This window comes from Platalea leucorodia, assembly GCF_965183815.1.
Source record: "Platalea leucorodia genome assembly, chromosome: 7".
Classification (NCBI taxonomy): Eukaryota; Metazoa; Chordata; class Aves; order Pelecaniformes; family Threskiornithidae; genus Platalea; species Platalea leucorodia.
Window position 1 is genome coordinate 20240127 of NC_138829.1, and position 21208 is coordinate 20261334.

The window sequence follows — 21208 nt, forward strand, 5'->3', positions numbered from 1 at the left end:
TAAGAACTGAATAGCATAATTATAGGTAAGGAAGCGGTGGTGTTGGGAGGAGATGATGGAAGGGGTTTTCAGCAAACAGGCAGAGCTGGGAGCTTGTATCCAGCTGCTGCTGAAGCACCACAATGTCCTCAGAAGTCACCGAAGGAAGTCTTCAAAACATAAGAGCATACAATGAGCATATCCTAAACAAAGCATGTAACATAAAATGGAGTTGAAGTGTGTCTGGCCCATAATTAGCTGAGGAGATATGGACAGGAGTCCTCTGATCTAAGCTCAAGGCTGGCAGATGGCTGCAGCCATGTAAGTAGCTCTGAATAGATTACTTTTGAAAATGAAATAAAAATCAGTAAGAAGTAGGGAGAAACAGGGCTTTTCTTTTTTGCTGCAGCATCTCTGGTTTAAATTAATGATAGCTATACTGTGCTATTTTTTTCTTTTTACACTGCAGAAAATTTGAGGAAGGCTGGTCTGTGGGCCTTCCCAGGTACTATGGGGTCTCGTCTTGTATCCAATAAGAAATATTTTAATAATCACTTGCTCCTGCACAATATATAGAAGGGAATTTTGTTTATTTGATAATACATATTTATATGGAGACCATGAAATTAGAAACTGTTAATATTTGGACATGTCTCAAGATATGCTATGTAGATAGACAATAATGTATTGCAGAAAATGTTGCACCACTTGTACTGCAACCCACTGTACTCCTCTCTAAAATTATTTTTCCTTGTCACTATCTTCTGTCTCATAAGTAAGGAGTCAATATGAATATGTTTATATATGCAGAAGGGGCTTTTCAGTGGTGTGAAGCAATTATGTATAATCCACATTGCACTGGGCATGTAGCCAGCCAGGGTTGTAGGCAAGTGCCATATGTCATTTCTCAAGTACATGATACACCACTGCTTGAGACCCAAGCATATTTTACCACACACATTGCCCATCCGTTTCTTGTTTTTATCTGTGGATTCTGCATGTTTCTCATTGCAAGCTCTCTGCCTTCTGTTCTCTTTGGAAATCACTTTGCTTATTATGGATACTATCAGCACAACCAAGAGCAGAAATGATGCTGTATCCTCATTTCATGTAAAATTGAAGGTTATATTTGTGAGATTGATCTGTCATTATGATGCTCAGAGGAACTCTGCAAAACCAAGGAACAATACAGCTCCTTCATTAGCAGATTAAAAGGAATAACACTCAAAGCACTTACTGAAAAGGGTAAAATTTTTCTCTGGACTCTCCTTGCAGGTGTCTGGTATCTTCTGTAAACTATAAGGAGATAACAGTTCTGTTTTATCTGCCTATTTATTCCTCTTGCAAAATTCCTCTTTAAGAAACCTTTTTGGTTTATTTGTACATTTATTATAATATGAATGACCAAGTGATTATTTTCTTCTCAATCACCAAATAAATCCTTGAAAACGGACCGAACAAATTGGACTATCAATAGTGATGACGGCAAAGACATTTTAAAATGGAACTGTTTCACACTGAAATCAGAATTGTATTTCTCCATGGGGTGTTCCACTGGACCTGCAATAAAATACACTTTGTGGGTATGTGAGACTGAAAAAGGTGGTGAGTTTGAGTTGCAATCTTGGAGTCAGAAGCCCTTAAGCCAGTGACTGTGTGGTGAGGATTTTCTCCCAGGACACAGGGAACAGATTCAGTTCTGTCCTTCTCAGCAGGATTAATCCCATGTTTTCTGGTTTTCCTCCTCTTTGTGCAGGCAAACTTCTGGCTGACGGGTTTCACTTTGCAGAAATAATTAACGAGTTCCCAGAACTGGGATTTGAGGTGCTTTCTCCAGGCTAAAATGTGATTCTCACAGTCTGGCTCCATGGCTAGAAAATCTTGTATCATCACCAGCATCGGCCTCCCAGCAGTGCTGTGGATCCAGCCATAGAAATCTGGCCAAAACTATCTAGGAAATTCACCGTGGATGTACAGATAGTCTGGGGAATGACTGAAACAGTGTTATTCAGTTATAATTATCTTTGTCATGAACAGTTTGTACTCTAAAAGACACAAATAAAACTAAAAGACAGCCGGAAGACCCCAAACTATCATTAGTATGGTTGCATACCTCCTGTGTGGCATTTTCTCTTTACTTCTTTTTCTGAGTGAAGGAGTTGGTCATCTGAATTTTGTGATTATTTGCTAACAGATATAGCGGAAGAAGAGCTCTGAAGAAGGACATGAATGAGGAGAAGTTAGAGATGCCAGTTATCATGAGATTACATAGCTGCTTCATGCTTTCAGAATAGCAGAGGCACAGTGGCAAGACTGGCAAAAAGAATCCAGTTTGGCTCTTCTCCCATATTCTGTAGGGCCCTGCCATGAGCACCCTGTCCTGGTTTCCCCTCTCAGTCACCAGCCTGGTTACAGCTTCAGGTCCCTGGTCAGCCGTAAGCGAATGCCATTGCCAAGGGCTGACAGTGACCCATGGAAATACACAGTATTTATTACCTGATGAGCAGGTGTAGCCCTTGCAGAAACCAGCACCGCTTCTGGTACCACTGGTTGCAGGTTAGTTTGAGATGACTAGTAAAAGTTCCCAAGCCATACAACCTGGATGAAAAGTGATTATTACAGTTACTTTATTATGTTGTCTTTTTTGAGAAGACCATCAATGGAATCTCAAGGAGAAACATTCCCTGGATATGGGGTTTTTTTTAGCATTTGGGTATCTTAATTCACAAAGAACTCTCCTTATTATGTCATTTCTACAGATTTGGTGAGTGCGGGGAGGTACTTGTGTTTGAGATTTTTAGTGATGCTGCAGATGATGCCAGTTTGCATGGTACAAGTTACTGAATGGATGAAAGAAATGTTAATGAAGTCTTACTTTGCAGTTTTAAATGGACTGTATGTTAATCAAAATATTGACTTTATAATCCTTATCTACTAAAACTATCCTGTATGCTTTTAAAATCAGGTTCAAGGAAAATGCAGATATACTTGAAGAAAGAGTATTATAATTAAAAATACAATTTCAAAGCAATTAAAAGTGGCTAGGTTTCTGTATCATTTTTACTTTGATCCTGAAATCCCGTATAATCCGAGTACAACTCACTTTTAGTAGGATGATAATTGAATAGACCTCTGCTTCTCTCTTCTTTTTAAGCCACTGTGCTATACTTTGGAATAGGCAGAATATATTTGCTGAAGCTTTAAAACTGGGAATTCAGACAACTGCTCCCCACTCCTGGTTTTGTCAGAGGCTAAATATGTGCACTTTAGGACACACTATAGAACAGGACTTTTCCTTGTCAGGGTGTCCTTAGTTGTAGTTTGAGGATGATAACATTCCCTTACTTCAGTATTACAAAGATAAATTCATTAGCGTTCATTGCCCTTGGGCTGAAGGTGCTGTAGAAATGCAGTCCTTGCCACAAGCATGCTAAGGGTTGGATGGTACTTGGTGTGGTACGTGCTGGGTTTTGTGCAGCCTTAGGCAGGCCGCGGTTCAAGACCTATCCTCTCAGCTGGGCTTGGCTGTTCTTCCTCCTCATCCTTTCCCTTCTAGAGTGCTTGGTTGTGAATCCCAGTCTTCAGTCCCAGTCTGTATCCCCATTTGCAGCAGAGGAAATGGAGCATCGCGAGCTCCGTTCCTGCAGTCGTGTGTCTAACCTACTTCATTAAGTGTGCCCTTACATTCCCTGCTAATATACTGGTTATCATCCGCTCCTCTTTTGGTATATTGTACCACTGCTGGGGGAGGGAAGTAGCAAATATATGAGACAATATCAGCCAAAGACCCTAAAATTGTTTTTCTTTGCTACTTGACTGCACAGGAACAAGACACAGTCTTGTTTTAGTCAGTAACACTATCTTTACTTGCAGATGGGAATTCAGTGCTGATGATATGTTGGGTTCTTATCCTTAGCTGAATTTTAAATACATAAGCTGACATGTCAAAATGTAAGTATAAGCAAGACCTGAAATCTCTATTATTGGGTTTTTAAGTCTATCTCCCAAGTTTGAGTTCAGTGCAGGACAAAAGATATCTGAATTTAAATATATTACTGTTTTACTTGTCATCAATATAAATGTTAGACATTTTCTTTTCAGAATATGGGACTGCGCATCAGTACAAGCCATTAGCTGTAAACCCCTTTACTTTATGCAGCGTCATTTGCTGCTGGATTTGCATACATTTTTCTAATGACTCCACCTGTCAGCTGTCATGGTTTCTGCAGTATTTTAATATTTCACTGTTCAGAGTTAAGAAGGCTTATGAGATCTTGGATCATTTATCGGTATTCAGTGTGGAGTTTCATTATTCCAGGATGGATTATGGAGGCACAAACTGTTATTCTAATGGCTTCTTTGCAAGTAACTAACAATGTCTTATCAGGGGCATTTTATGTAGCTGTACAGTACGTTTAAAATAATACAATGTGGGGTGTGCAGTGGACAAGATACCAACATTTGTTTTATTTGTGTTCTAGGACACAAGGGTATTAAGGAGAAATGAAATGGCAGCTGCAGCTGTTGTAGGCATTCCCCAAAGGGATAGCACTAATAGGATATATATCTTCATCCGCAGCTGAGTTAATTTTGAAAGCAGAGGATGAAAAATGAAACTAACCACATACAACAAAATCTTGGATAACGGGGGTGGGGAGGAAGTAGCCGCCCTCGCTAATCTGTGACATCATCGTGGTAAAAAAGGAAATCTTTCAACTAGAAATCCTAAAAGAGAAGGTTTTGCGAGGCAGCTGAAGTAGCAGTCTGTCTGAAAGAAGAACACTTTGGGGAACTGTATGTCTAATGGACAGTGTTTAAAATCTGCAGATGCTGTATATCTAGTGTGCTGGAAAAGCATTGCTCAAAAAGGGAATAACTTTAAATCTTTTTTAGGCCTGGCATTAAAGGCTGTATTTTCTATGTTTATGCTGTAGATGAAATATGGTGATGGAAATACAAAGCCACAAAATCTACAAGAGAAATTTAGCTTTTAGTCAGGCCCTAACTTCATTCCGACTAGATTTATATTCTGCGTTTCTTCTAAAATGGTATAATTTTTTTAATGGAGCCAAATGTAGCTTTTCATTTTGTCTTCGAGAAGCTTTCAGTCTGTCTCCTAGATCTCAGGGTTTATTTCTCTCTGGAATTTTGCCATGTGCAATACTGTGGAGAAAAATGCCTCAAACCTTTATTTAAACTTTACTTGACTCTCCCACCCAAAGAGCATGATTCACAGTAAAATGTCCTCATGTGCAATGATTTCTCCCCTGTGCGCTGATGGACATGAATGTCTGTGCTGGTTTTGGCTGGGAGAGAGTTAATTTTCTTCAGAGTAGCTACTATGGGGCTATGTTTTGGATTTGTGCTGGAAACAGTGTTGATAACACAGGGATGGTTTAGTTACTGCTGAGCAGTGCTTACACAGAGTCAAGGCCTTTTCTGCCTCTCGCCCCACCCCACCAGCGAGCAGGCGGGGGGGCACAAGAAGCTGGGAGGGGGCACGGCTGGGACAGCTGACCCCAACTGACCAAAGGGCTATTCCGTACCATATGACGTCATGCTCAGCATATAGAGCTGGGGGAAGAAGAAGGAAGGGGGGGACATTCAGAGTGATGGCATTTATCTTCCCAAGTAACCATTACGCGTGATGGAGCCCTGCTTTCCTGGGGATGGCTGAATACTGGCCTACCAATGGGAAGTAATGAATGAATTCCTTGTTTTGCTGTGTTTGCGTGCACAGCTTTTACATTACTTATTAAACTGTCTTTATCTCAACCCATGAATTTTCTCACTTTTACCCTTCCGATTCCGTTCCTCATCCCACCAGGGGGGAGTGAGCCAGTGGCTGTGTGGTGCTTAGTTGCCGGCTGGGGTTAAACCACAACAGTCCTTTTTGGCACCCAATGTGGGGCTTGAAGGGTTCAAGATAATGACAGACTTGATTGGAATGTGCTATATCAAATTTATAACTGTTATTTCTGTTTAGCTATTAATCGGCAAGTTCCTGTGCTTGCCAAAGGGCTTGCTTGCCTTACTGCATATTAGAGCCTAGAGCTTGTTAGTGGCTGCTTTTTGCTTGTGCTGCTTTCTGTCCTGCCGAACTGCTTATCGTCTTACTCTGCTGTGCCTGGGAACATTCTGATGACAGCAATGGCCATGCGCCCGGGCTGGCAGATGGCCAGGGCATCGCTGCCGTTTCTGGGCTACCGTACTGGGCAGGCTGGAACTCCAGTGTGAACCCGAGTCGAAGGGACTGTGACCTGCGGATGAGTCCATGCAGGAACAGGACACCCTGAAGCATCTGTGGCTGTGGATAAGTCCACACCAGAGCAGGTACATCTTATTAGGTACTTATTGCTTTTCCCTTTTTCACATTCTTCAGTTCATAAGATATGTTTATGAAATTAAATGACAGAGGGCAAATTTATTAGGACTGAATTTGGTCAAAGGTGCTAACTGTGCTCTTTCTGCTGTTCTTTATGTGCCTTTTTTTCAGTTTCTGTCATTCCAGGATTTTCTTCCAGCTTGTGCGTCATTAAGGATGACTGTCACTAGTCCTTTCTCTGGTCTTACCTCTGAGCAGGTGCCTGGGTAGATCTATGTGCGTTCACAGTTGTGCTGTGTTCACAATTCGAGGCGAGGCCCTGCTTGCTGGGTTGAGCATGGTGAGTAAACAGGCCTGCGTCATTTATATTAAATAGGAGATTGGGTCAAACTACAGAAGTCAAATTTGGGGGTTTCAAACACCTGTTAGCTGATAAGATTCAAAAACTTCTCTTTATCCATTATGAACGCTGAGGTTATTTTGTAAAATTTGAGTCTGTTTTAGGGTCTACTTTTTCTGGGTCTGCTGGTCCAGCACACCATTAAAATTCGGAAAGCTGCTGATTTAAGTTTTTTTTGTGCTAATTTTGGCTCAAACTAGAAGGAAAATATCTGCCCATTTAAACCAATTATAGCTAATAAAATCTTGATTGAACGTAATGGAACATAACAAAATAGGTTATGTTAATGAGTAGAGCATTTGAAAGTGATAAAAAGTCTTTGTTCTACAAAAATATATAATCTTGGTAGGATATAAGAGTAAAGAAATCCTCTTTATAAGGTTTAAAGGTATTCAAAGCAATACTTTTTTACATCTTTTATGAGAAGTAGAGCAAAAATATGATAAGCTTTCGTTTTTCAAGGTAACAGCTGTTCATTTGCTATGGTGAAGAAAAAATGTTCGCTCATGCTCACGTGATCAAATTACTGGTTTTTGGTTTTTAATTTCCTTTTTCTGAAACATCAAGAATGGGTTGCATTGATTCAGTGGCCCTTTGGGTTCGTTTTCTTTTTCTGCTTAGTCCCTGTGGAAATAGTGTAGAAGCTGTTGCTACGAGCTTGTGGAAACAGAGGTGCTGGGGGATTCTTTACTACCGTGCAGGAAGCTCATCTTTTCCTTTGGTTGCCTTCCAATTTTGGGAACCTATCATGTTTGCTAATAGGAAAGTTTTCAATGGATATAAACATTTTTCATTTGTTTTTTCTCTTCATCATTGTCACTTTCCCCATCAGCATAATTAGTTATACTAATTACAATATAATTTGTTATACTAAGTTCCATATTAAACCCATGTATATTACCAACTGGTCTGCAGAAAAAAAAAAGAGATGCACCTTAAAAGTCATCTCTGAAGGTCTGAGGCAATATTCTAATGGATCAGCAGCTACAGCTGCATGGTGGGACTTACCCACCCAACAGAGAGAAGAGGGGTTTGTTTCTGGTTTCACTGAGGCATGCGCAGTGCTGTTCTGCACCATGGAACCGCTTGTCTCAGTCCCTGCAGGGGAAGCAGTGAAGGATGAGGTTAAGTGACACAAATTATCTCTCCATCGGAGTGTGAAGTTGAGTTTTTCAAGCCCAGTGCTCAGAGGTTGCAGTAGCTTGGTGTCAGCACCGGCTCCTGCAGCAGTACGTAGCATTGCACGGACAAAGCCCCCCTCCACGTACCCACTTTCCAAGGTAACCACTCGTCTTTCTGCAGCTAAATCAAAGCTCTTTCCAGGGCAAGAAGGCAAACTGAGAGGAACAACAAAGTAAAGAGACAGAAAGCAATCAGCAATCCCATAATACTTTTCTTGGACTCTGTGGTAAATTGCCTCTTGGGTTTAATGGGGATAAGTCTGGGTTCTGGGTAGCAAGGGAATTGTGCCCAGATATCTGAATGTAAAACTAATTGTACATGTGATATTCATTTGGGGGCAATGTTTCTCATCATGCTGCAATCCCTTTTTTGATGCCTGCCTCTATCCTGGACTGTCACATTCCTATTTAAAAAAAAGAGTGTATCAAGACCAATTACTGATATAGCACCCTGCTTGGTTCAAGTTATTGTTTTATTAATTCATTGTAATGAGATAATGGGAGATCATATAAAACCTAGCCACTTTTAGTACCTCAAGTGCTTTTGCCTGTCCTGGTGGTGCTTCACAGGTAATTGATAGTGACACAGCAGAGTCTTTGAACAGGGAGCTGCTCGTTCAGGTTACAAAGCACTTTCCAGAGAAGGATTCCTTTGATAAAACCTACTAGAATTATTTTTTCCCCTTTGGGAGAATGGAGGAACTCTGCTGCTACACCTGCCTTGCTTCGCACCCAGTGCCACGCTGCCTGTGCTGCGGAGGCAGGGAACTCTCTCAGGCAATATACGCTGCAAGACTGGAGCCAGAGCAACCGTCTGGCTAATTAAGGTGTAGCACTGGCAGGGACGAAGGTGAATCCTGTAAATACTCATATGACTCTGTAGGGTATAGGAAGAAAACTAATGGGGCAGAGAGTGATTTGGGCCTTAATGTGATCAGTCCTCTGCTTTCCCCCACTAACTGCTGAATAATTTGAGTAAAGGTTTTAAAGCATGAGGGGTTTTTTTGTCATTAGCCAGTGGCTTTATAAAGTAACATTTATGGTTAAAGCAATCAAGAACCAGTGTGGTCAAAATTCCTCTGTTCTGCTGCTGGCTTAGCCACTGGCTTCATATGTGATGGCAAGCAACACAGCCACTGAATACTTCGGGTTATTCATAATAATTACCATCCCGTGAATCAGGGCAGAATATGGTATAGCTTCTTGGAAATCATTAAGAACACTCAAAACAAGAACTGGTTCTTTACTCAATCAACATGCCTGTGAAGTAATCTGTATGAAGTTTGTGTTTTAAAATAGCCTTCATATTAAGTTCTGTTTAATGTTCTAGCTGTTCTTTAAGGGAAAATGTAAGGGAAAAATATTTTGAAACCCTGTAACTGAGCAGATCTTTTCCCTCTAATATATTTGATGATAGCATAACAACTTCTATCTATAACTTCCATAGCTAGAATTCATCTTCGAGCTCATGGCAGGGAGAAACAGGAGTAGGTAAGCACATCAGCTACCAGACTTCTCGTCTAGTGCTTTTTCTGTGAAAACTTTCTCAAATGACAGTAACCTAGCATTTTAGAAAATTATTGCCTTACCAAATAGTGCAGCATGATGAGAATGGATGTCTAGAAAAAAATTGCAGATGCTGTGGATCAGTTGTCCACACTATACACCTTCCAGGGGATTTCACTCCAGTCTATTTCTAGATTGGTCTTGAGAACTGGGTTCCCATTAGTGGTTCATCTAATGATCTTCCAGTTTAGTTTAATTTGCAAAGAATCCAGGTTGTGTGTGCCAAGACAGCTTTTTGGTGAGACCCAAAGCACAGTAAAGTGAGCATTACTAGAAGTTCACTTCCAGACTGCCCTCCTGATCTGAACTTACACACTAGTGTGGGTACACCTTCAGTTGATGCTGAATTAGCAGTAAGTATTTGTGGCACGTACCCATTAGAAGACTGCGCCTTCTCTGCTAAGTGCAGAGGAAGTATCTCCGAAAACAGCCTCTGTACTTTAAACCTCCCCTAAGGCCTATGAAGTAGAGGAAATCTGCATTTATCTGTGATCTCAGTTAATTCAGACAGCAGTTATTTGGAACAAATCGTAATCACTCCTTCCTGTAACGAATGCAAATATTCAGATTGCCAGATGGATTTGAATGAGTGACAGCCTAATTTGGGCTTACAAAAATAATAATAAAAAACTTAAATTGAAATATTTCTGCCCCTCATCTACAGTTAGAGTTAAAAATGAACAACATACGGAAATGTTTTGAGGAATAAGAAACCTCAGACCACTTTGTAGCATTTGGGCCCTGCATTCCACCACATAGAGCCTTAATATGGTGCGGTAGAAAAGTGTGATATTTGCATAGGTGTATGCTATAGAATTATCAATCCTGTCCATGTATGTTCAGTTTTTAAACAGTTTTCCCAAAAGACCTTTGACTTCAGTAGTTTTAATCAAATGTACCTGCCCATTGACTAATATCTAGTATTTATATTTAAAACTCATCAATTCTCAGAGTGATAAATAACCAAGAGTATTGATCTTGGAGTAAGAAATATGACCTTTTCCTAGTAAGTGGAGCTACAGTTGCAATAAACAAAATGTCTTGGGATTAGCTAGAAATCTGCACGAAATCCAATATTACTAGTGGCTTTGCACTTTCTGCGTTATTTGTCTAATTTGACAGAGTTTATTTTCATTGCAAAGATGCCATTTCTTAGCTGCTTCTATTGCTGTGTCTGCTTTAGATGGAAAATACCTGGTTTTGCTGGAAATTCTTTATTTTCTGTGAGAATTATTGCACTCTGAGACACATGAAGAACAGGGGAAACATACATATTCACTATGCGACATCTTTTCTGGTGAAGCTCTTGTGTCAGAAGATGAGAGATGGGGACAACCACTACAAACAACAGGCTGTTGACTCTGCATTGTGTGTTGCTGCACTGCACAGGAGCCAACGGGGACTTCAGAGAACCACAGCTTTTTTTTTGCTAGCTTGGTAAAAATATTTCTCTGTGATCAAGCTTCCAGACTGATCCAGCCAAGTAGTACAGGGCAACGCATGGAGTAATAGGCAGTGAGACAGGCTGAATATGCAAAGGGTTTTGGGTTTTTTTTGCAAATTAAGTATCTGTATCATGAATCAAAGGCAATAAGTACATCTTCAAGGTGCTATTCTTTAAGAAGTCTGTATCTAAATGCAATACTGATGTCTATAGGATGAAGCTGTGCATAAATAATGAAATAATCTCTCCAACTTGTCAAGTGGTGCATGTATCGCTCTTGGCCATATTAACAATACGGAGGGTGTAGGCTGGAAGCTAGAGGAAACTGCTGTTTCTGGATAACCCTGATGTACTTCTGAACAGGAGGAGCTTTCTTTGGTGGAGATATTATCACATGCTCATCTCAGCAGACTGTCTTTCAAGCCTCAGTGAGCCCTAAGGCTCCTCAACAAGACAGTGGCTGACAATAAAGCACTGGTTTCTAAGGAGAGCTCTCTTTCTGTCTTGCTATCTTAGCTGCACACATTAATTGTCCTGCCATTACAGGAATCATTCACTTCGTATAATTCCATTTCAGGTACTCTCTAGGTATGGAAGGTGGCTGGTGTATATGTAAGGGAATCAAAATGTCTTTGTTCTAAGACATTAGAAAGGAATAATGAGCCATTATTTGTCTTTTCTGCTAAACAGAAATTAAGGAACCCTTCTGTGCCAATGGACTTCTAATTGCAGGGGGAAACAAAGAGTCAAAAGTCAGCTTTTTTTTCTCTCCTTTTTTTTATTTCTGACTTTTTCTTTTTATTTTCATTGCATGACATCCCCTTTATGCCTCGGGCTCCTTCAAGTCTCTGTAAAACAGCTATAAAAGGACTACAGTATAAGTTCTCTCATCAAAAAAATCCTCCTCATCAGATAAATTGCTACCTTGAACAATTCTCTGAATGACAGCCAGTGTCCTTGGAGCGTGGGGAGGGGGTGCGGAAGGTGAGACTTCCAGGACATTTGCAGAGGTAGGGAAGTCTTCATATCATCTACCACCCACCCTGCCTTGCTGGCATTGCCCTCTCCATACTGCAGTGGCCAGCTCTACTGCAGTTTATGCGACATGGCATATGCTCTCTTGAGAGTCACGGTAGTGGCAGACACAAACCAAGAGCTTGTGGTATGCCTCTGCTGTGCTTCTCAGGGATGCAAACTTTTGCTACTAGAACTTTTCTGTGATATGCTAATGTTTCAACATCCTCAGGACAGTGCAAGGAAAAGTGAAAATGCATTGCCTGTGACCGTAACCAAAAGCCAGGTTTCAAAGGAATTCTCAAAAATTATGCATTTCACTAAATTATATACTTCACTCTAAGGATGCCTTCAGGTAAGGAGGTGATCATGTTCCTCTTTCAGTTCTCCCCAGTTTGGCAGCCCTCAGGCATAGCAGCTCAGGCCCACACTTCTGCTTGTCAGCCCTCTTCCCTGCTGCTCTGCGCCCCAAACCTGGAAAAAGAGCAAAGGCGGCAAATGGGCTCAGCAGGGCTGCTTGTCAGACCGTTTCTCAGTTTCAGTTTTGGAGGTAATAGAAGGGCAGAGGAAGGGAAGCCCTTATAAATGGATTGTGGTTGGCAGTGCTTGTGCTGCTGCACAGAGAAGGTTCTGCCAGCTCTTCCTGTGCTTTATACCTCAGCGGTGAATAATTGCTAGAGGTTGAAATATGTCATCGGACAGCTAAGCCCGCAAGGGCAGAGTTTTAGTTGTGAGGGTGAAAAGTGGTATTTGTCCATCTGTACTTTTAGGACTGTGTTTTAAAAGTCCCTTAATTTTGGAAAGTTATAGGCGTGATTCCTTCTGAAGTTGGACACCCCCACCCGTATCTAAATAACTTTGGAGGAGAAGTGAAGCAATACCTCATGACTCATCCTCCAAATTTAGGGCAATTTGACCCTGACTAATCATTTTCATTTTTAACACCATTTGCAATGTATACTGTGATGCCAATTCAGGTTCACCGGTTGTTTCCCACCCAATGAACTGTAAGTTTCCTGATGTGGAAACATCTGTACTCTCCTCTAATAGGAATCATCTAATAGGCAAGGTATACTCTTGGGAAGGCACTTGAGAATGCCCATCCTAGCAGTTGGGGGGAATACTGAGAAAAGTAATTAAGGCTTATTAGTCTCAATGTCTTTAATGATGAGGAATTTCTATTCCCTGCATCCCTCTACAAACCTATCATAAATTGAAAATGAGGATGCAGTAACAGTTATTGACTATTTCACTGCATAACTTAATGTATCAAAAGAAAAAAAGTCCTTCAGAAACTTGGAATAATAAAAAATGCATGCCGTTTATTAGCTATTCTAATGAATCATGTTGCTATGAGAGTTCTGGAAAGGCATAAAATGTCTTCTGATTTAAAATTAAGTGTATTATCATATATGAGGGCTTGTTACTATCCATCAGCACAGGATTTCAAATTGCTTTATGAAAAGGAAATATTGAATCTTCATAAAAAATCTGCAAGGTAGGCTGATATTGTCAGTTACTCTGAAAGGAGGGAACCTGAGGAGCAAGGGGGCCGTGCCACTTGCTCATTTGCTAAAGCCTGAAGAGAAAGCCAGCACTTCTGCTTGCCAGTCTTGTGCTTTGACCACATGCAATTGCAGCAACTTTAAAGAATTACTGTTTGTGATACGCCCCACTAGCATTAAAGCCTTGACCTGTCTCACAGGTCCAGGAGGTATAAGTTAGGGCATGGAAATTCACCTCCCAGGTTTACTTGTGGCTGAAAACTTGTGAAGGAGTTGTGGGTCAGCTCCTAGATCACTTGTGATCCTCGCTCTAGAGCAGGTGAGACCTCCTCTGCCTTGTGCTGATAACTCAGTCCTAGCTCTCTGAAGTGGCCATGCCCTTTTCCCCTTGCAATGTTGATGCGTGAGGAAGTGAATGTAATGAAGAGGCATATAAGTGCATAGCTCTGTATTATCAAAGGATCATTTTTATGCTGACCTGATTTTCTAAGGAATAGTTTTCCAGTAAGATGGAGCCATGGCAGCAACCATACTCAACTGAAGACTCCCGACCAGTATGTATGGCAAGAAGGCAAGCCTGCTAAACAGGTCAGATCATGGGGTCTTATCTGTTACCCAGTCTGTACCTCACTAAATGCTCACCAGAAATTTGCTAGGGTAAATAACAACTCAAGATGAGGCTGAAATTCTGCTGCTCTTTCTCAGTTGATGGACTCGTGAGTGTTTCCAAGCTGCCATGTCTGGGTGTGCACCCTGACTGTGTCTTAGCACCATCTCAGGGTGATCTTTCCTGGTCGTCTGCCAGCAGCCTTCCTCAGGTTTTCCGGGCAGCATCAGCTGCAATTAAGCCTCACCACCCTGGGCTAGAGGCCAAGCACAGATTCCCCTGATTGCACCTACTGCTCTTTTTAACGCTTTCCTCTTAATTATCCAGATTTCCTACTAAAGTAAGTGGAAGGTGTGAAGGATCAAGCCATCTGCACTTCAAGCCCCAGAGCTGGAGCCTATGTTAAGCATCATGTGCTTGGCATTTGTGTTTCACTCCGAACAAATAAAAACTGCAGCTCAAATGATGCTGATAAGGTCATCACAGTTCCAGAAGGATTCCTGCAGAGGTGGTTCCATTGAGGTGGGTTTCTCACCTGTGGAGACTTGGTATGACTATACTGTAATTAAGAGGACACCTGCCGATCCAATGTGTATAAAATATAGAAACCTTCCATGAAAAAAAAATCAACATTCAGGCAGGTGATTTTCCCACTCGCTGTATGACTGGCAATAGATACGATGTTGCCAAGTGCTGTTGCACTGCAGAGTATGTCTGGGCCAAGATTTCTTTTTCTGCAGATAACTGGAAATTAATGGCAATTACATTCATAGGATTGAAGATAAAATCAGAACTTGAGAATATTTCATTCAAATAGATCCAGATCAAGGGCCAAATTCTCAGCTAATTTGTGCAAGGTTAACTTTGAGATTAGTCTTGTCAATGACTGTTCATCTCTATTATCACTTAAACTAAAGTATATTAAATTATCCTGTTATTAAAAAAAAAATGCTTCATTGGATCTATGTATCATTGCTCATCTTTGAGCAGTATCACACCTGAGACAGGCTTGTCTCACACACAGATTCATGCCATATCCACTTGATCCCATCTTCAGCTTTATTCCATCCTCTCCATGATTGTGCTGTGTTTAACAATTTTTTTTTCCTTTTTTTTTGTTTGTTTTTAGAAATGAAAAGCCAACTCCCAACAGAAAAAAAAAAAAAACACAAAACCCATCATTTGGATTTAGAAAATACCTTGCTTGTTTAAAAACAGGTATAAAGGAAATCTCAGCATTTTATAATGGAGAGTGTTCCTGTGGTGATTTCAGTTTCATTATTCAATTATGTGTTCCTATAACTGCCATAATATGGATATGACATATGCATAAATGGAAATAAATTAGGGAGAACTGTCAAGGCATCCATTTCATCTATAAATTTCTAATCTATTCAAAGACTCCTTCCCATCAGGTTTGTGTCTTTACAAGCCTTAACTGCTGCCAAAGAATGGTGCAGCTTAACTGCCACAGATAAATAGAGGAAGTTTTACAGCAAATACCTTGTTGGTACCTACATGTCTGTGGGTAGGATTCAGTTCACTAGAGTTAGATTGCTGATACCCTTTTACATTTCCTAGGACATGCTGCCTGGCCTCCATTTGGCACTGCAGACATGGTGCATGGTTCCCAGGGTCTGTAGACGTTTAGGCAACTCAATCCAGTGCTTCAGATACAGTACATATAGAGAAGTGCTATTCATGCTAGAGACCATGAGGGATGGCCCTGATGAAGGTATGGTAAAGAAAAAATAAAAGAAGCTTTATAGGGGCACCTTACAAAATTATTCTGAAATATCAAGGACGAGGAAAGCAGTCCTACTGGAACCACACCTGAAACTGTAGGGGTGAGTCAAATTAAGAAGTGAAGAGGGGTACAGGTCAGGTAACCCTGGATGAGACTGTTCCGGTTAGCAAAATCATCCTGTGTGCTGCTCCTGCCCCTGATTCCGAAGGACTGACTTTCCTGCCCTGTGGTTGTCCAGCGACAGCAGTGTTGACCTCTCAGTCAAACAGGACTGATAGCTTTTCCCTTGTTTCCTACAGGGAGCACCTGTTTCTAAGGTACCAGAGAGGAGAAAGGAAATTTCATATCACCCTGTATAATTTTCATTCTTTGAAATTACAGGCAGTAAACAAGGTCTGAATTGACTTAATCCCTGCTCTGGATGTAGCTGTTACTTGATTTAGGAGAAATACAAACTCTGATTGTAACAGACCAGCTGGGAAACCCAAACTGCTAATTTTATGTTTCATGAACAGGTATGTGCTCTCTGGTGCCTGGATCAAAGCTTTGTCTCTCAGAAAGTGCTTATTCAGTGCTTGTCATCGCAACGAGAACTGAACACCTTGGAAACCACACTTCCCGGTGTGTTTGTCGTGCTGAGGTGTCCGTCATGGAAGGGAACTATGGAACCATGAATCGTTACTGAATGACAGGTCAGGAAATGAGTAATAGACAAACATATAAATATTCTTTTTTTTTCCTTAAATACGGGACATGCTGAGTCTGTCATTCAGGTCCTTGTAAGTAAGGGACGCTCAGACATACTATTTACTGCTTATGTCATCTCTGGCTCTTCCCCATACCCAAATGATCCTGCTTAAGCATTGCAGTTCATATGCTGGTTAGTTCTTACACTTTACTTACCTGTCTTGAAGCAGTGTCAACTGATGTTATGGATGAATAATGCAACAAACTTAAAACCATGCCCTCTGGCAAAAAAACATCTTTACAAGGCAAGTAGGATGAATCATAGATAAAAATGTTTAAAATATTTAAAAGTATGCCTGAAACCACCCCTGCATAAGCTTCCTTTAGCAAATCAGAACCTATGGTAGGATTATGAAAGCTGGGCCATGTGTCTAGGTCCTTCAAAGTCAGTTATTGCTGCTATTTGAGTAGATGACATCAAAATGACTTGTCAAAAAAGGTAAGGAAAGAAACTAGGGAAAAACTGGCATTAACTTAGATCTTCATGACTACACCCTTGTTCCAGGATAGAGAGCTAAACAGCATGGAAACTTGGTGGCTAGTGCTTTTTGGCAGTATTTTGATGGCCATGGGCATTGCCTAAGAATCCTAATGCCCCAGTAAGCCTGTATTTCATACGCACATTTCTACATGTGAGTCCTGGTGGTAAGGGATGAATTCTGCCAGGTATCAGACTTCACCCTAAAAGCTGCGAGTGTTGAATTCATTTCTTTGATCTTGGCTTGCCTGCCATCCTTGCAACACCGAGTAAGCTGGTATGTTGTGGTCATCTGTAGGAGGAGAAAAATGAGACTACACGAGTGGATAGGTCTTCTTGAGCACTGTATTTCTGAAGACCAAGAAGAGCAGCAAATACCTTCTTCTCTCTGTACTGTGCACACTCCTGCCTTTGGGGAAAGAAGGAAAGAAGAGTCAACACAGCATCCACTTTAATAGCTAAGCTTAATTCACTGTCAAAAATATTAAAGTCATGACAATGTTATACAATCACATTAAGAAAAATATTTTCCTGTTTCAAAGACTGTCTCATGAGGATGATCAATTGTAGAATCCTGACTGTGCTGTTTTAAGGGAAACTGTCCCTGAAGGAGAGAAGAAGCAAGGAGTTAACTGCGCTAATAGCTGGCTGCACTTGTCTGGCAGCCCTGTTGCTCTCTAGGGGGTGGAGCAATCGGCAGTGGGGACTGTGGCTTTGCTCTGCTCTGCAGGGACAGTGAGCACGATGTGCCAACCTGGAGAAGCCATACCAGCTTGTATGTATACTTCAGAGAGGTCTTCTTTTTCTCCAGGGAATTTTGACCAGGTTGCCTGATGTTCAGAAGTCATGAAGAAAATGTCCTGCTCATCCTGAATATATGAAACACGCATGGTAATGTGCATATGTTGGGCAGTTCTATGAGTGCCACACAAAAGCTTCCTCTTCCCTTTGCAACCCACATGAAGTATGATGCTATTTAGCATGGGTAAAGGAATCAGAAAATGATCATCTGAAAATGATTTGTCTCCTCCCTGCAGGTCAATGCTTAATGTGTCCGTACCTGCTTCCACCAGCACGTAGAGCTGTCTACAAAAGCTGATACCAAAAATACACTGAGTAATTGCATTTGTCTTTCTGTTGTGTATTACAGACAACTGATGTTGAAAACAGATGTAGTTTGAATGCACTTCTGGTGGTAAATATGATCTCGGATATATGCCAGGTAGTAGTTGTATTATTGGAATTTTCTAGACATGATATGATTTTCGAGAGTCTCAATTTTAAGTCAGTGACTGAAGCTGTTGTCAGGTTCCCTAGTGTGTCTCTGGCATAGTGAAAGGAAGTAACAGTATTTATTATTGGCTCTGCCACCTAAAAGATCAAGGCTTTCCACATGTTTTGACAGCCTCTTTGTATCTCTTTGGTGATGGTGGAAAAAAGCACTGATGTAGATGGAAGTTCCAGCAATAAATATTGAATTTTCTTTATATGTTGCCCAGAAGAGAAGGTGAGTTTTAATGTATTTCTTGAAGCACGTGGAAAGCACTTCTGTACATCACCAGTACCCATCATCATAAAGCTGCAGCTTTAGGCAGTACTTTATTCCAGATGATAATAATTCAAAGCTACAAAGAGGTTTTTTTAGACTCTCTGAGAATAGTAGCAAAAGCTCAGCAGGAGCAGGAGCTCTAGATGCCCTAGAGCTTTCTTTTGAGCAGGAAAGCAAGAAAGGTGTCATGTCCTGAGCTCTCTGCATCTGGTGATGTCCCTGACCTTGCGACACAGTCCAAAGGAAGAAATATCAGCGGTGTCCATCTGCAAGATAGCATTTAAGGAAATACCAGGGATAATTCTTTTACCAATGACACATCTGGGATGCAAATTCTTCTGATACTTATCCATAGTAATGCTGTATCCCCGTGATTCCACAATCATTCTTCTGCCTAAGTAAATGGGCATAATTTCTGGAAGTATCTGCAGATAGATAGTGACTGTCTTCAGTGGCCAGTCATTCTGAGTGATCTTCAGAATGTGGGATGGGCCTTGGACCTTCTCTGAAAAGACATGCATTTTGCTTGAGTTGATTTGATGAGATTTACATCAGGGTGAAGCACAGTGCTTGTGCTGTTGGGTCAGTACTGAAGCAGCACTGTCCACTTTGATGCCCTCCCACTCTGACCTCTGGGGTTTCAGAACACATTAACGCATCTAGTCAGCTAGGAGAGATGTCAGGCCAGAGTCTTCTGGGAGGATTTCCTCCCAGCTGCTCTGGAGCTGATTTCTTGTGAAATTTGCTGAGTCTCTGAACTGTTTAAAGTGCTAAGAATGTCATAGCAGTTGAGCGACGCCCCCCGTCCCTGGAGTTACTGTGCTGGAAGCAATGAGTTCATCACTTCAATGGACTTCATCTAAGCAGAACTTGTTCTTTTATTTGTGTGTGTTTGGGGACAGGAGCTGCTCAGTTTTTTCTGTCTGTGTTAAAAGTGGATCAAAGCCAAAAGACCAGGAACTGCACTGTGTGTTGAGCACATCAGGGTGCATGTGGTTGCATTTGGAACATGACCACATTGCATTCACGCTCTGAATACTCCCCAGTGTGCTCCTCCTTCTGCCTAGAACAAGCTAGAAGTAATATTTTTCCTCAGGTATTGGTTTTGTTTATGATACTGAAGTTATGTGGACGGTTACTGAAAATGGTTTATTAAATCCCATTGCAGTGGGGCAATTAAGTTGTTCCGTGTCAGTGAGATAATGTGTATACAGTGCAGCCATGGTTCAGCAGTGGAAGAACATCCCCAAAAGCTGGAAGCCAGTTACTCCGTGCTCTCCAGAATTTAACTGTACTCCAGATTACTATACTGAAGAAAGTGATAGCGTACAAGTAGGACATAATTCCACATTTTCATAATTTCCCTTTTCAAGGATATTACAGGTCCTAGTTCAAAAGCAACATATGTGCATGGGACACCCAGACAGCGAGAGCTTCCATCTCCTGCCTGTGCTGTAGCAGATGGTTCCTTTGGGATTTTCATCCACAAAATGCAATTGAATATGCTGGGATTCCTATCTCATGTCCCCGACAGATCCACAGGCTAGGGATGAAGAAAGAAGAGATTATTATGTGATTGCTCATTACAGCTCTGACTGCCTTGTGCTTCACTTGTGGTGATTCATGAGGTCTCTCCTGGTGGCACAGTTCTAATCTAGGGGTTCCAGGCAAAACTGTAAATACTGGCCTTTGGACAACTGACTCTATGAATGCAGGTGATAATCTCCAGTGTGATGGCAGTAATTGCCAGCTGCTTCTCTTTTTTGGAAACAAAGCACACAAGGGTAGTCAGGCACTGGAACAGGCTGCCCAGGGAAAGGGTTGAGTCCCCATCCCTGGAGGTATTTAAAAGACGGGTAGATGTGGTGCTCGAGGACATGGTTTAGTGGTGGACTTGGCAGTGACAGGTTAACGGTTGGACTCAATGATCTTAATGGTCTTTTCCAACCTTAATGATCCTATGATTCTATATAGACAAGGCATGAATGCTTTATTTGGCCACAAAACTGTTCAGAAACATGCCCAACATGACAGCAGTAGTCAACGTGTTAAAATAGTCTGCATGAAAAAAAATATTTTCCTTCTGTTCAGTAACTTGGCACAGATCCTATTACCTGCTGCATTAGGTCACATCAGAGTGTGCTGCATGACATGATGTGACGTAGCTTGAGAACAACTGCCACAGGATTGCTTCTCCCCACCGCAGAGAAGTACATTGGATACTTGGGCAACAACTGCTGCGGTTATTAAACCCTCTCTGTTACCTGCAGTTAGGCAAGTGACCCATGCTCTCAAGCATTTGCATTTAATAGCAACTTGTCTTTGTGCCAGCTTGGGGAAAGGGTTTCCTTACAGGGCACCTCCACTGCAATTGCGTTAGAAACTCACGTTGTGCTGTCTGTTGATAGCTGACACGCAGTGGAGTGATTCAGAGACAACACAGCAGTGAGTGTGAGAAGCCTGAGCATACTACAGCATGTGCCATGCCATTCCCACTGAATTAGGCAGTTGTATTCCTCCACAGCAGTATTCAAATGGCAAGCAGAAAAACAGAAGCCTCATGGCTATCCACAGGTATTGAGAGTTCTGCACTAACTTCTTAAACCATAATGTTAAACTATTGCAGGAAAAAAAATTGTGAAAACTGTGCTAAGAGGGCACCTTTC